We start from the raw sequence: 13,758 nt of genomic DNA on the forward strand, positions 1-13,758 counted from the left end.
ACAGCTAAAAAGCCTCTTGATGAAAGTGAAAGAGGAGAGTGAAAAAGTTGGCCTAAAGCTCAACATTCAGAAAACTAAGATCGTGGCATCTGGTCCCATCACTTCATGGGAAATAGATGGGGAAACAGTGAGAACAGTGTCAGACTTTATTTTTGGGGGCTCCAAAATCACTGCAGATGGTGATTGCAGCCATGAAATTAAAAGACGCTTACTCCTTGGAAGGAAAGTTATGACCAACCTAGATAGCATATTGAAAAGCAGAGACATTACTTTGCCAACAAAGGTCCATCTAGTCAAGGCTATGGTTTTTCCTGTGGTCATGTATGGGTGTGAGAGTTGGACTGTGAAGAAGGCTGAGCGCTGAAGAATTGATGCTTTTGAACTGTAGTGTTGGAGAAGACTCTTGAGAGTCCCTTGGACTGCAAGGAGATCTAACCAGTCCATCCTAAAGGAGATCAGTCCTGGGTGTTCATTGGAAGAACTGATGCTGAAGCTGAAACTCCAATACTTTGGCCACCTCATGCGAAGAGGTGACTCATTGGAAAAGACCTTTATGTTGGGAGGGATTGGGGGCAGGAGGAGAAGGGGATGACAGAGGATGAGATGGCTGGATGGCATCACCGACTTGATGGACATGAGTTTGAGTAAACTCTGGGAGTTGGTAATGGACAGGGAGGCCTGGCGTGCTACAATTCATGGGGTCACAAAGAGTCGGACATGACTGAGCCACTGAACTGAACAGCAAGGAGAGTAGTGGAGGGAATCATAAAGAGCTTAATGAGGATGGTGGCAATTTGAGCTGGAAGTTGATTTGAGAGATGACAGCTCCTCTGGGTAGAGGGACCCTAAGGTGAAGGTCTTGAGGGAGGAAGTCTGCTGAACGTGGTCTTTTGAGTCTGGTGTGCTGTTGGGAGAGCAGCCAGATCCTGGTGACCCAAGGAGGGCTGGAAAGAGTGTGTGCTGGGTGTGAACTTTTTTCTTTGTTTGGGTTTTTGCACTGGAAGGTGCCTGGATCAGAGCTTTGCTAAGAAAATACGGTGACAGCGATGCTGAGCCCAGTGGCTAGGGTGGGGATGGAGACAGAGAACTGGGGGTTTATATGTTACTTATGGTGCTTTGCCATAATTAGGCAAGAGGTAAAGAGGTCATGTGTAAGAAGAATTTTGGGATAAAGCTGGTAAGTATTTGAGCCTGATTGGATTTGGTTTCAGTGCAGTTCAGTTGCTCAGTCATGTCTGACTCTTTGCAACCCCATGGACTGCAGCATGCCAGGCCTCCCTGTCCATCACCAACCCCCGGAGTTTGCTCAGACTCATGTCCATGGAGTCAGTGATGCCGTCCAACCATCTCATCCTCTGTCATCCCTTCTTATGCCTTCAGTCTTTCCCAGTATCAGGGTCTTTTCCAATGAGTCGGCTCTTCACATCAGGTGGCCAAAGTATTGGAGCTTCAGCTTCAGCATCAGTTCTTCCAATGAACACCCAGGACTGATTTCCTTTAGGATGGACTGGTTTGATCTCCTTGCAGTGCAAGGGACTCTCAAGAGTCTTCTCCAACACCACAGTTCAAAAGCATCAATTCTTCGGTGCTCAGCTTTCTTTATGGTCCAGCTCTCACATACATAGATAGCTTTGACTATGCAGACCTTTGTCAGTAAAGTAATGTCTTTGCTATTTAATATGCTGTCTAGGCTTGTCATAACTTTTCTTCCAAAGAGCAAGCATCTTTTAATTTCATGGCTGCACTCACCATCTGCAGCCATGGATTGGTTATTTATTTAGTAAATGTTTACCAATAATCCTTCCACGTCCTGCACCGGGGTGAGCTGGGTCGTCCATGGCTAAGTGAGATTGGGAAGCTGGAGGCATTAAACATAGCCTTAGGTTGCAGGTGGGAGACCAGGAAGGAGGTGACATAGAAATCCGAGAACACTCACGCCTCTTCCTCAGGCTTTGAAGGGAGTGTCCAGCGTCCAGTTTATCTGGTCTCCTGCTTTCAGATAAACAGACAGGTGAGAGTCTCATGTCCCACTCTCCACCCCCACTGGAGAAGGGGATCAGCAGTGAGCTGCTAGGGGCCTTCCTTTTTTAGAGTGTTTAGGGTAGAGCAGATAGCTTTAAAAACCCATGTTGTCCTTTTTAAACTGCTCCGTAATTAGCGTGCCCCAACCAGCTGCCTTCTCTACCACTATGTCCTCAAGGCTGATAGTCTGCCTTCATATCAGTTTTCTGGAATGACCTTTCCCCCCGTCCCCTTTTAAGGAAAAGTTAAAGCCTTTAAAAATGGTAGGTTCATAATTATTTAGAGAGAAGATAAATAATAAGTAATTCATTTTGTTACCCATTTTTTTGTGCATATTTCTGTCATTTACTTGGTTTAGACAAGAGAATATAAATGTGACTGCTTTGTACAATGGGGCCCCAGTTCATCTTTGGATGTGAGCTTCTTTAACATTTCTGATACAAGCTAAGTCACTGCATGGGTTGATAAATTATAGATGGAAAAGCGTTCTCAGTTTTCCTCCTCTTGGATTTCTTTGCTGCCTTTGGCCATAGATCTCGCCTCTTTGAAATCCCATCTTCCTTTGATACTGTTGCTGTTGTTCAGTTGCTAAGTCGTGTCCAGCTCTTTAGGACCCTGTGGACTGCACGCCAGGCTTCCCTGTCCTTCACTATCTCCAGGAGTTTGGTCAAACTCAGGTCCATTGAGTCGGTGATACCATCCAGCCATCTCATCCTCTGTCATCCCCTTCTCTTCCTGCCCTCAATCTTTCCCAGCATCAGGGTCTTTTCCAGTTAGTCTGCTCTTCACCTCAGGTGGCTGAAGTATTGAAACTTCAGATCAGTCCTTTGAATGAATATTCAGGACTGATTTCCTTTAGGATGGACTGGTTTGATCTCCTTGCAGTCCAAGGGGCTCTCAAGAGTCTTCTCCAACACCACAATTTGAAAGCATCGGTTCTTCTGCGCTCAGCCTTCTCTGACATCTGTACATGATGACTGGAAAAAGCATGACTTTGACTACATGGACCTTTGTTGGCAAAGTGACATCTCTGCTTTTTAATATGCTGCTAGGTTTGTCATAGCTTTTCTTCCAGGGAACAAGTGTCTCTAAATTTTGTGGCTACAGTGGCTGTCTGCAGTGATTTTGGAGACTGTGGTCGCTCCCTGGCTGTTCCTCAGTATGGTGACAGTGGTAGTAGTGCTAAGTATTTTTCGTGTGTTTGTCGCTCTCTCACTCTTCCCTTTTCTGCTTCCTCATGTCCCACACCCAGGTAAGGCCCAGCCCTAGGATTTGGTAGGACTGTGTATATTACCCCGCCGCCAGGCCCTTCTACTTTTTTCAATATAAGTCTGAATCTTAAAATAAGGAGCTCATGATCCGAACCACAGTCAGCTCCAGGTCTTGTTTTCGCTGACTGTATAGAGTGTCTCCATCTTCAGCTGCCAAGAATATAACCCTGAATATTCATTGGAAGGACTGATGCTGAAGTTGAAGCTCTAATACTTTGGCCACCTGATGTGAAGAGACAACTCATTGGAAAGATCCTGATGTTGAGAAAGATTGAGGGCAGGAGGAGAAGGGGATGACAGAGGATGAGAAACTGGGGCTTCTGGGCCATCACTCATGGTGTGACTTTGGGCTCACCGGATATGAACAGGTTATCATGTCTTTCTGGTGTGCCCTGAGATTGCTTTTCCTCTTTTACTTGTCCTCATTCTTTCCTGCTTGGACTCTGTCTAGACATTCTGCACAAACCTTAATGATGATTTTTCTCTTTTGTTTCCCTAATGCTTCTTTACAATTTTTCTAAAATTAAAAAGGATTCCTTCTGTTGATGGTTTTCCTGGACCCCTTGTCTTCTAAACCGTGTACCTTTCCGTAGGCCTTTTCCTGATTCTGTCACTTGTCTGCCAATGGGCCGGCTTTTCTTTCTGCGGAAGGTGGTGGTGTGATGGATGCCCAGCAGATAGATATTAACACCAGCAGAGCAGATTCTGGCTTCCTGGGCTGGCAGCTTCCTAATTCTCTATCTTTTCCGCCGAAGCGACAGGATATTAAACCACTGAGCTGGCGCAGCCCTCGGCTGCCTGCCAGGGGAATATTTGGGAAAAGAATGGACCAGCTTTTGTTTCTCTTGCCCTCTGTGTAGCCTTGGGGTGGGTTCTGAGGGGATGTTTTCCCTCGCTGCTCTAACCCATTTGGTATTGAGAAAGCAGGAAAGCGAGTTTTCCTGTTCTGAGCAATGAACAAAAAGCGAGCAGCGGATGGAGATATCCTGTTGGAGGAGGCTTGGGGTGTGAATGCCGACAAACACACCTCATTCTTCCCGTGTCTTTAAGGAATAAGAGGAGTTGGGAAGGAAATCAGCCAGGCCAAGTCAGAGTGGTTCTCCTCTTATTTATGGTGCTTAATAAGATTACAAGTGTGTGCTGTGTGATTTAAAAATTTGTCAGACACAGAGATCAGTAGCACATGACAAATTGGAAGAAATGAAATAGTTTTTTGTTTCCCATGAGGTCGTTCTAAGTTTGCCTGGGAGGGGGCCATGAACTGTACGAGTAAATGTAAACGCTGTCCAAGTTTTATTTATTATTAAGTTTAAAAATCACTTAAGATGGCAAATTCTTGTTGAATTAGATTTGTAAGAAGCCGTTTTGGTATATGCTCTTAGGGGACCATTCTTTGGTGCTTTTAAAAACTATTTCATCTCACTACAAGAGCAAGACATGTTTGTTATAGGAAAATTAGAAAGCACGTAGGGACAATGGAACAGTACAGGAGTGGGCTAGCAAGACATGGAAATGGAAAATTAGCACAGTGTGGCAAAGGAGAGAAAAATCAACGTCTTCTGGGAGCAGTGGGTGTGGGGAAGGGTCAGAAGCCCTCCCCCAGCAAGAAGGCTGTCTTGTGTGCATGCCACACCCTTCAGTGGTGACTTTATACCCTTTGAGGCTGGCATCCCCACTCTGCCACAGGTCAGATCTGATCGTTCCAAGATTGTTTGGGTCTGGAAAACTGTGTGTTGACAAGCTGAAAGGCCAGTTAACTCACCATGTTTCACACCTTGTCTGTGTAGGAGATGGAGTGCTAGCCAGGGAGTATCTCTGAAGAGAGACAGGTTTATCTTAGCGAGTGAGTGAGAAGTGTGTGTGTGTAAGTAAATCTGAAAACCTTGGCTATAAAGGAGATGAAATTGTAAAAGAAGATGCAGAAGAGTAAAACACAGTTTTGGGGAGGAGATGGGGTGAGGGAGAAATGTATAAAACTATGGCCCCTGTCATCCTTCTGTGTCTTCGTGACCTTCCCACTTCTTCCATGTCTCGCAATATTGACAGGTTTTTAGGTGTTCTATGGAATGGAATAAACTTTGTTTCACTGTTGTATCTCAGTAAACACTTAGAGCAGCTGTCAGCAGGTCATACTTTTAGTCAGATTTAAATCTCAGATTTACTGAGATAATTTTATAAGATATGGGATTAAATTATCTTGCTTTTTAAAAAAAATGTGTGGAAACTTATATACCATATGCTAGCCATTTTATTACTGGTAATGTAGGATTAGCATGTAAAGTAGCAAGTGTAGAGGCTTGAACTAGATATACATTTATCATCAATTGACTTTTCACAGGAGTAGCAAGACTGCTCAATGGAGATAGAATAGTCTTTGTAACAAACAGTGCTGGGACAACTGAATATCCATACGCAGAAGACTGAAGCTGGACCCTTCTGTCTCACCATGTGTAAAATCCCACTCAAAACTGATCATAGACCTACACGTCTAAGACCTAAAACTATAAAACATGAAAAACAGCACAGGCGTAAATCTTCATGACCTTGGGCTAGGCAGTGGTTTCATAGATTTGCACAAGCAACGGAAGAAAAATAAATTGGATATCATCAAAATGAAAACTTGTGTTTCAAAGGACACTATGAAAGTGGGAAAATAACCCACTGAATGAGAGAAAAGGATGTGCAAAATAACTCTTACAACTCGTTAATAAAAAGACCATTCAGTTAAGAAAATGACAAGGAATCTAAGGAAATGTTTCTTTAAAGAAAATATACAAGTGAATCTGCTTAACATTAGTCATCTGGGAAATGTAATTTAAAACCACAGTGAGCTACCACTTCACCCCTGCTCAGATGGCTGGAGCCCGAAGACAGGCAACAGCCCTTGCCTGTTATTGTTGTTTTGGTGAACTTGTGGACAGATTTGAGTCCTCATCCATTGCTGAGGGGAATGTGAAACGGTGCAGCCACTTTGGAAAACAGTTTGGCAGTTCTTCAGAAAGCTGAATATAGTGGGGAGGGGTAAATTAGGAGTTTGGGATGAACATATGCACACTACTATATATAAAATAAATAACCAGCAGGGACCTACTGTATAGCACAAGGAACTATACTCAGTTCAGTTCAGTTCAGTCGCTCAGTCGTGTCCGACTCTTTGCGACCCCATGAATCGCAGCACGCCAGGCCTCCCTGTCCATCACCAACTCCCGGAGTTCACTCAGACTCATGTCCATCGAGTCAGTGATGCCATCCAGCCATCTCATCCTCTGTCGTCCCCTTCTCCTCCTGCCCCCAATCCCTCCCAGCGTCAGAGTCTTTTCCAATGAGTCAACTCCTCGCATGAGGTGGCCAAAGTACTGGAGTTTCAGCTTTAGCATCAGTCCTTCCAAAGAACACCCAGGGCTGATCTCCTTCAGAATGGACTGGTTGGATCTCCTTGCAGTCCAAGGGACTCTCAAGAGTCTTCTCCAACACCACAGTTCAAAAGCATCAATTCTTCCGGCACAGCCTTCTTCACAGTCCAACTCTCACATCCATACATGACCACAGGAAAAACCATAGCCTTGACTAGACGAACCTTTGTTGGCAAAGTAATGTCTCTGCTTTTCAATATGCTATCTAGGTTGGTCATAACTTTCCTTCCAAGGAGTAAGCGTCTTTTAATTTCATGGCTGCAATCACCATCTGTAGTGATTTTGGAGCCCAGAAAAATAAAGTCTGACACTGTTTTCACTGTTTCCCCATCTATTTCCCATGAAGTGATGGGACCAAATGCCATGATCTTAGTTTTCTGAATGTTGAGCTTTAAGCCAACTTTTTCACTCTTCTCTTTCACTTTCATCAAGAGGCTCTTTAGTTCTTCTTCACTTTCTGCCATAAGGGTGGTGTCATCTGCATATATTATATACTATACTCAGTATCTTGTAATAATCTATAAGGGAAAAGAATCTGAAAAAGTACAGATATAGATGTGTATATATGTGTGTGTATATATATATATATATATATATATACACACACACACATAACTGAATCATTTTGCTATATACCTGAAACGCAACATTGTAAATCAACTATACTTCAATAATAAAAAAATAATTGCAATGCCAAAGAATGTTCAAACTACTGCACAATTGTACTCATCTCACACGCTAGTAAAGTAATGCTGAAAGTTTTCCAAGCCAGGCTTCAATAATACATGAACTGAGAACTTCCAGATGTTCAAACTGGATTTAGAAAAGGCAGAGGAACCAGAGATCAGATTGCCAACATCCGTTGGATCATAGAAAAAGCAAGAGAATCCAGAAAAACATCTATTTCTGCTTCATGGGTCACAAAGAGTCGGACATGCCTGAGCGACTGACAATATACCTATGTTGTTGTTGTTATTTAGTCACTAAGTTGTGTCTAATTCTTTTGACCTCATGGACTATAGCTCTCTAGGCTTCTCCGTCCATGGGATTTCCCAGGCGAGAATCCTGGAGTGGGTAGCTGTTTCCTCCTCCAGGGGATCTTCCTGGCCCAGAGATTGAACCCATATCTTCTGCTTGGCTGACGGATTCTTTACCACTGAGGCACCTGGGAAGCCATATATATACACACACACATGTGGGTATGTATATATTAATATATATTGATCTGGTGACTCAGATGGTAAAGAATCCACTTGCAATGAGGGAGACCTGGGTTCGATCCCTGGGTCGGGAAGATCCCCTGGAGAAGGGAACGGTAACCCACTCCAATATTCTGGCCTGGAGAATTCCTTGGACAGAGGAGCTTGGCGGGCTACAGTCCATAGGGTTGCAAAGAGTCAGACACAACTGAGCGACTTTCACACACGTACACACACCCATGAAGAAGTTTACTGTGAAGAGTTGGCTCGTGAAATTACAGAGACTGAGCGGACCCACAGTCTGCTGTCTCCAGGCTGGAGACCCAGGAAAGCCAGTGGTATGATTCATTTGGAGTCGGAAGACCTGAGAACCAAAAGTACCAAGGGCAGAGGGAGATTGACGTCCTGCCTTAAGTCCTCGGGCAGGAAGGGCTAGGTTTTTCCTCTGCCTTTTGGTCCTGTTTCAGGGGGCTGTATTGATTAGATGATGCCCAATCACACTGGGAGGGCAAGCTGCTCTACTGAGTTCACTGATTCAAATGCTAATTTTATCCAGAAACACCCTCACAGACACACCTAGAGCACCCTGTGAGCCAGTCAAGTTGATGCATAAAATTAACCATCACAACAGATGTTCATAGTAATATTATGGGTAATAGCCAGAAAAAAAAAAAAAGTAGGGAATCTACATGTCTAAAACTGGTGAAGAACAAATATAGTTAACAAAATATAGTATACCACACAATGGAATATTATTTAGCCATAAAAAGGAGTGAAGTACTGATACATCCCACAACATGGATAAACTTTGAAACATGCTAAGCGGAAGAAGCCAGATAAAAGCACACATATGTAGGATGTCCAGAATGGGCAAATCCACAGAGATAGAAAGGAGATTAGCCATTGCCAGGGACTGGGGAAAGCGGGCATGAAGAAAGACTGCTCATGGGTTTGAGGTTTCTTTTTGGAGTGATAAAAATTAGATTGTGTGAATGTTGAGAACTCTCTAGATATATTGAAATCAGGGAATTGTATACTTTGAATGGATTTTATGGTGTCTCAATTGTATCTTTCATACGTGTGTGCTAAGTTGCTTCAGTCGTGTCCAACTCTTCAAGACCCCATGGACTGTAGCCCGCCAGGCTCCTCTGTCCATGGGATACTCCAGGCAAGAATACTGGAGTGGGTTGCCATGCCCTCCTCCAGGGGATCTTCCCCACCCACGGATCGAACCTGCATCTCCTTCGGCTCCTGCGTTGCAGCCAGCTTCTTTACCACTGAGCCACCGGGGAAGCCCGAATTGTATCTTAATAGATTTATTTAAAAAATGTAAATTTTATCCTGAACTTGGTTGGGGTCACCTGAAGGATCCTCAGCAGGCTGCTGACATGGTTGGATTTGGTTTTGGAAGATCATTCTGGCTGCAGGGAGAGTAGCTTGGAAAGGTTGAGACCAGAGGCAGGCATCCCTCTAAGAGACTCTGCTGGCTTCAACTAAGGAAATGGCAGTGGGAATGACAGGAAGTGGACAGTGAACTTAACGGCGTTCGGTGATTGATTAGATGTGGGCGGGGCAGAGGTAGGGGGCCCTCAAGGGCTGTGCCTGTATGCCCAGCTTAAGCCATAGGTAGAGGAGCAAGCAGGTGACCTCAGCACGCCTACAGCGGGGCCTGCTGAGATATCTACTCAGTATAGAGGTGCTGAGTAGGTGGTTGATACAGAGCTCAGGATCCAAAACCTCAGGGGGGCTGGTTAAAAATACAAATTCTTAGACTTTGCTTTATGTGTATTAAGTCAGTATCTCTGGTCAGGGTGGATCTACCCCAAGAGTTGGACATGACTTAGTGGCTAAACAGTAACCTAATTTAAGGCCTCCCTGTGGATATAGTTCGAAAGGAAGGGAGTGGTGTGAGATTTCCTATGGAGAGACTCTGGAGGAGAAGAGAAGTGGCTCCATCATCATTGATGGGCTCGGTGGTGGAAGAGGAGACCTCACAGGGGGTCTGGACCCTGAGAGATACGAGGCATTCAGGAGGGTGGGGTGTTGGGGAAGCCAGGAAGAGTGTTTCAAAGCACGGACACATGACCTTGTCATAAGCTTCTGAGAGGTCAGGTAAGGTAATAGATGCAAACTGTGTGTTGGATTTACCGACGAGGTGGTGCTGGGTAAGGGCCGTGGATGGTGCAGACATGTCCCCAGAGCAGGGCTGGCATGGGGCTCCACGGGAGGCCCTGGGGTCCTTGCAGGGACAGAGTGCGGGTGTTGATGGGCAGTGCCACCCAGCACGCTCTCCTTGGCTCTGCTCCATTCCACAGCTTGGCCTCACGGGAGCGTGATAGATACGTCCAAGGGCCTCCGCTGGGTGAGTTTTTGACCAGGGAGCTTGGGGAAAACCCTTGGTTAGTGGCTCTGGCCTGTGAGACATATAGAGCCCGGTTAGGGTAAGGAAAGATGCAGCCTTAGGGCAGAAGGTCCTGGGGTCGCTGACACAGGTAGATGTCCCGTCTGGGTTTTCACTTGACCTGGTTGAGCCCAGTGGCACAGCCTGTGTCAAGATGTCAGGTAATGCCATATGCGTGCCTGCTTAGTTGCTCAGTTGTGTCTGACTCTTTGCAACCCCAAGGACTGTAGCCTACCAGGCTCCTCTGTCCATGGGATTTCCCAGGGAAGAATACTAGAGTGGGTTGCTGTTTCCTTTTCCAGGGGATCTTCCTAACTCACGGATCAAACCCACATCTGTGTCTCCTGCATTGCAGGCAGGTTCTTTATCCACTGAGCCATCGGGGAAGCCCCGGACTGCTATGCTGTAGGTCTAAATGGCTAAGACTGGGGTTTTTGAAGTTGAGTATTTCATATTTTTCTTGGTATGTGGGTCATGTTTGGTTTTGGGAGAGATATTATAAAAATACCTGAAATAGCCCTCCCAACCCTGATTTTGCCTTTTGAAATATTGTCCAATACAAGTTAGGTGATTCTCTTAGAGTTGTGAATGTAGATCTCATCAGTTTTCAACATAACAAAATTAACGGTGTATTGTCAGTATAAGAAAAATCAGTGCGAAAGATAGTGTCTTCAAACTCAGTTAAATACACGTCAAGTTGTTTACTGTTTAAGCACGAGCGTCTTTTAGTCTCTTGTAAGCCAACATGGAACTCCACGTCTGCTTATCTGTGTTTTTGAAACCACTATGCCTTAAGGAGGTTTTACTTATTGTTTCAAAGAGCTTTGAAGCTGTTCCACTTTTAAATTTATAATATGCACGCTTAACCTTAATCTTATACAGTTTTTTCTTTATTAGAGGCAGCACAGTAGTGTTAAAGGCAGGACATTAGTATTACAGAAACATTTAAATGTCCAAATAACTATTCTTTTATTTGGAGGAAAATTGTGTAATAGCAAGATGTGGAAGTCCCCTAAATGCAAAATTGACCCTAAGTCAGTGGTTTAGTAAAGAAATCAGAGATGAAAACCAGTCAACCAGCTCAAGCCAGGACTTCCCCTACCTGAGTGGCAGGGTAATGATTTTTAAATTAGGGCTTTAAAAATATCATTTCCCCCCTATTCTATGGTATCTATTTTGTGCTTGCAAGATTTTATACCCAAGGTATCTTTCACCTGGTATTTTGGACCAGTTCTTTAGTGTGACTGCTGAAAATCTTTGTATTAATTTGGAATTTTGGTTCCAAGTGACATAAGTCAGTCTAAGTAATTTAAGTGAAAAAGGACAGTCAGTATATTATAAAGGTGCAGGGTGTCTCCCAGAGCCTTAGGGGAGTGATGCAGCTGGGTGTATCTAGGGGTTTCCCAGCCTTCAGTAAACTCTCCCTTATCCCTGCTGTTCTCCTTAAGGTTTTGAGTCCTTCTGTACTTGGAGATTGCCTTGCTTTGCTCCCAGTCTTGTTGTGGTTCAGTCACTAAGTTGTGTCCAACTCTTTGCAGCCCCATGGGCTGTAGCCCGCCAGGCTCCTCTGTCCTCCACTGTCTCCTGGGGTTTGCTCAGACACATGTCCATTGAGTCAGTGATCATCGTTTCTAACTATCTCATCCTCTGCCTCCCCTTTCTTCTTTTGCTCCCAATCCACATGGTGGGAAATGGCACTCTTGAGAATCCAGCTACTTGACAAGAGACTGGCCCATCTCTGATACCCACAAGGAGGGGACCTGGATTGGATCTGATGACCATACTTAGAACCTGCCTCTGTAGCTGGGGCCTCGGGTCATTGTAGGAACATGGCTTCAGTGAGCCCCACGGCTACACCTCTGGTTTTGTAAGGCTACTTACTGCCTTTCGTCAGAGCAAGGGACTGCTTCTTGGCCCCAGGGACGGACTGGCCTGGGCCGCCTTCCAACCTGTTCTGGCATGAGTGAGCCCGCCCTGCTATGGAGGGGGTTATAGGAAAAGGGGCGTTTCAGAAAAAAAAGCGTGTGATGGGGCTGAGGGAAGCGCTGGGCAGCCATCCAGCAAGTGTTCACTTCACAACACCTATTTTAACTTAGACAACAGAACTGAGGAGGACAGTTTGTTGTCCCCCAAAATATAAATCCATTCAGAAATGACTTGTAGATTGTCGTTTCTTTGTTCTGGATGACTAGGAGCTGGTTTTACTCACAGTGAAGCCTGGGCCACACCCAGTTGAATCATTACAGACATAACATCTTTTTTCCCCTCAGAGTTAATACTGTACAAAAAAAATTAGTTATCTTTTACAAGGATATTAACATATCTATATAATATTTTGAATGTTTAGTATTTAAGTCTCCCCTTGATGTTTTCCATTAAGATTTGTTTTAAAAGACAAGCTCAAAAACAACTTCCTCAGCACCATTTAAGGTTCCAAAGCAGTGTCAAACAATTAAGTCGCTGGGTGCCCAGGGGGAAGTTAAATTGCCTATTATTAGTCTGTATGGCAAAACTACTCTCACAGTTGCATTTTCATATATTCTAAAAATGGTCCGTAAGTATATCTAGTGCTTTCTTCCTAAGAAAAAGAAAAAAAAATTTTCCAGGGAGGCACTTGTGTTCACTAAACTGGAAGAAGACCTTCTGGAATTTAAATTTGTCATCTTCGAAGCATTTGGTGTGGAATACAATAACCAGACGAGGTTCTGTTTCATTCAGCTACAAAGGCACTTTTGTTAAAATTCCTCGTTCCTGCGATGCTAGTGTAGCCGATACTCGGTTCGGAGGGTGCTTTGGGAAAGCGCGGCTTATTTCGGAAAAAGCGCAGATGCCTTGGGCTAGGAATTTACAATAGGCCTCAGATTCTGGGTCTAGCACGGCATACTTCTAGGATCCTTCCGAGCTCTCTTCTCCATATCTGCTGTCTGTCTGCATTTAAAGCTGGAGAGAGGCTGTACAGGCTTATGAGGGAGTCCTGTTGAAAGCCTGGAGAAAAGTTAGGAACTCGGGTGCAGAGTAGTAATTAATATAATTGATTACGTCGCTTAGGTCCTGTGTAATTGCATATCGTTTTCCATTAAAACCCCAATCCAAATTCCTTGTACCTCTTTTCCCCTCAGCCCTGTGTTTCTGGCCCGACCGCAGTTAGCTGAGTGCTTGCCAGGCTGCCCTTTCTTCCAGTCCCTGCCCGCCCTCCATCTCCAAGCAGAGAAGCCCAGCTGGCTTTCCCTGCCAGGTGTCCTGAGATGTCCTTCCCCACTCGCGAGAGCGCCCCCCGCCCAAACAAACACCCCCTCTCCTAGGAGAAGAATCCTACTTCCACACAGGGATGCAGATCTTGCTTTTGAAAGTTTCTAGAAAGCTCCTTTAGCATTGGTCTTCGGCAGAAGGAACCCTGTCCCACACGGAAGGCAAATTACTCCCCCCCATTCTATTTCTGGAACTTTTATTGA

The sequence above is a fragment of the Bison bison genome, unplaced genomic scaffold, assembly GCF_000754665.1.
Source record: "Bison bison bison isolate TAMUID 2011002044 unplaced genomic scaffold, Bison_UMD1.0 scf7180017864527, whole genome shotgun sequence".
Taxonomy (NCBI): domain Eukaryota; kingdom Metazoa; phylum Chordata; class Mammalia; order Artiodactyla; family Bovidae; genus Bison; species Bison bison.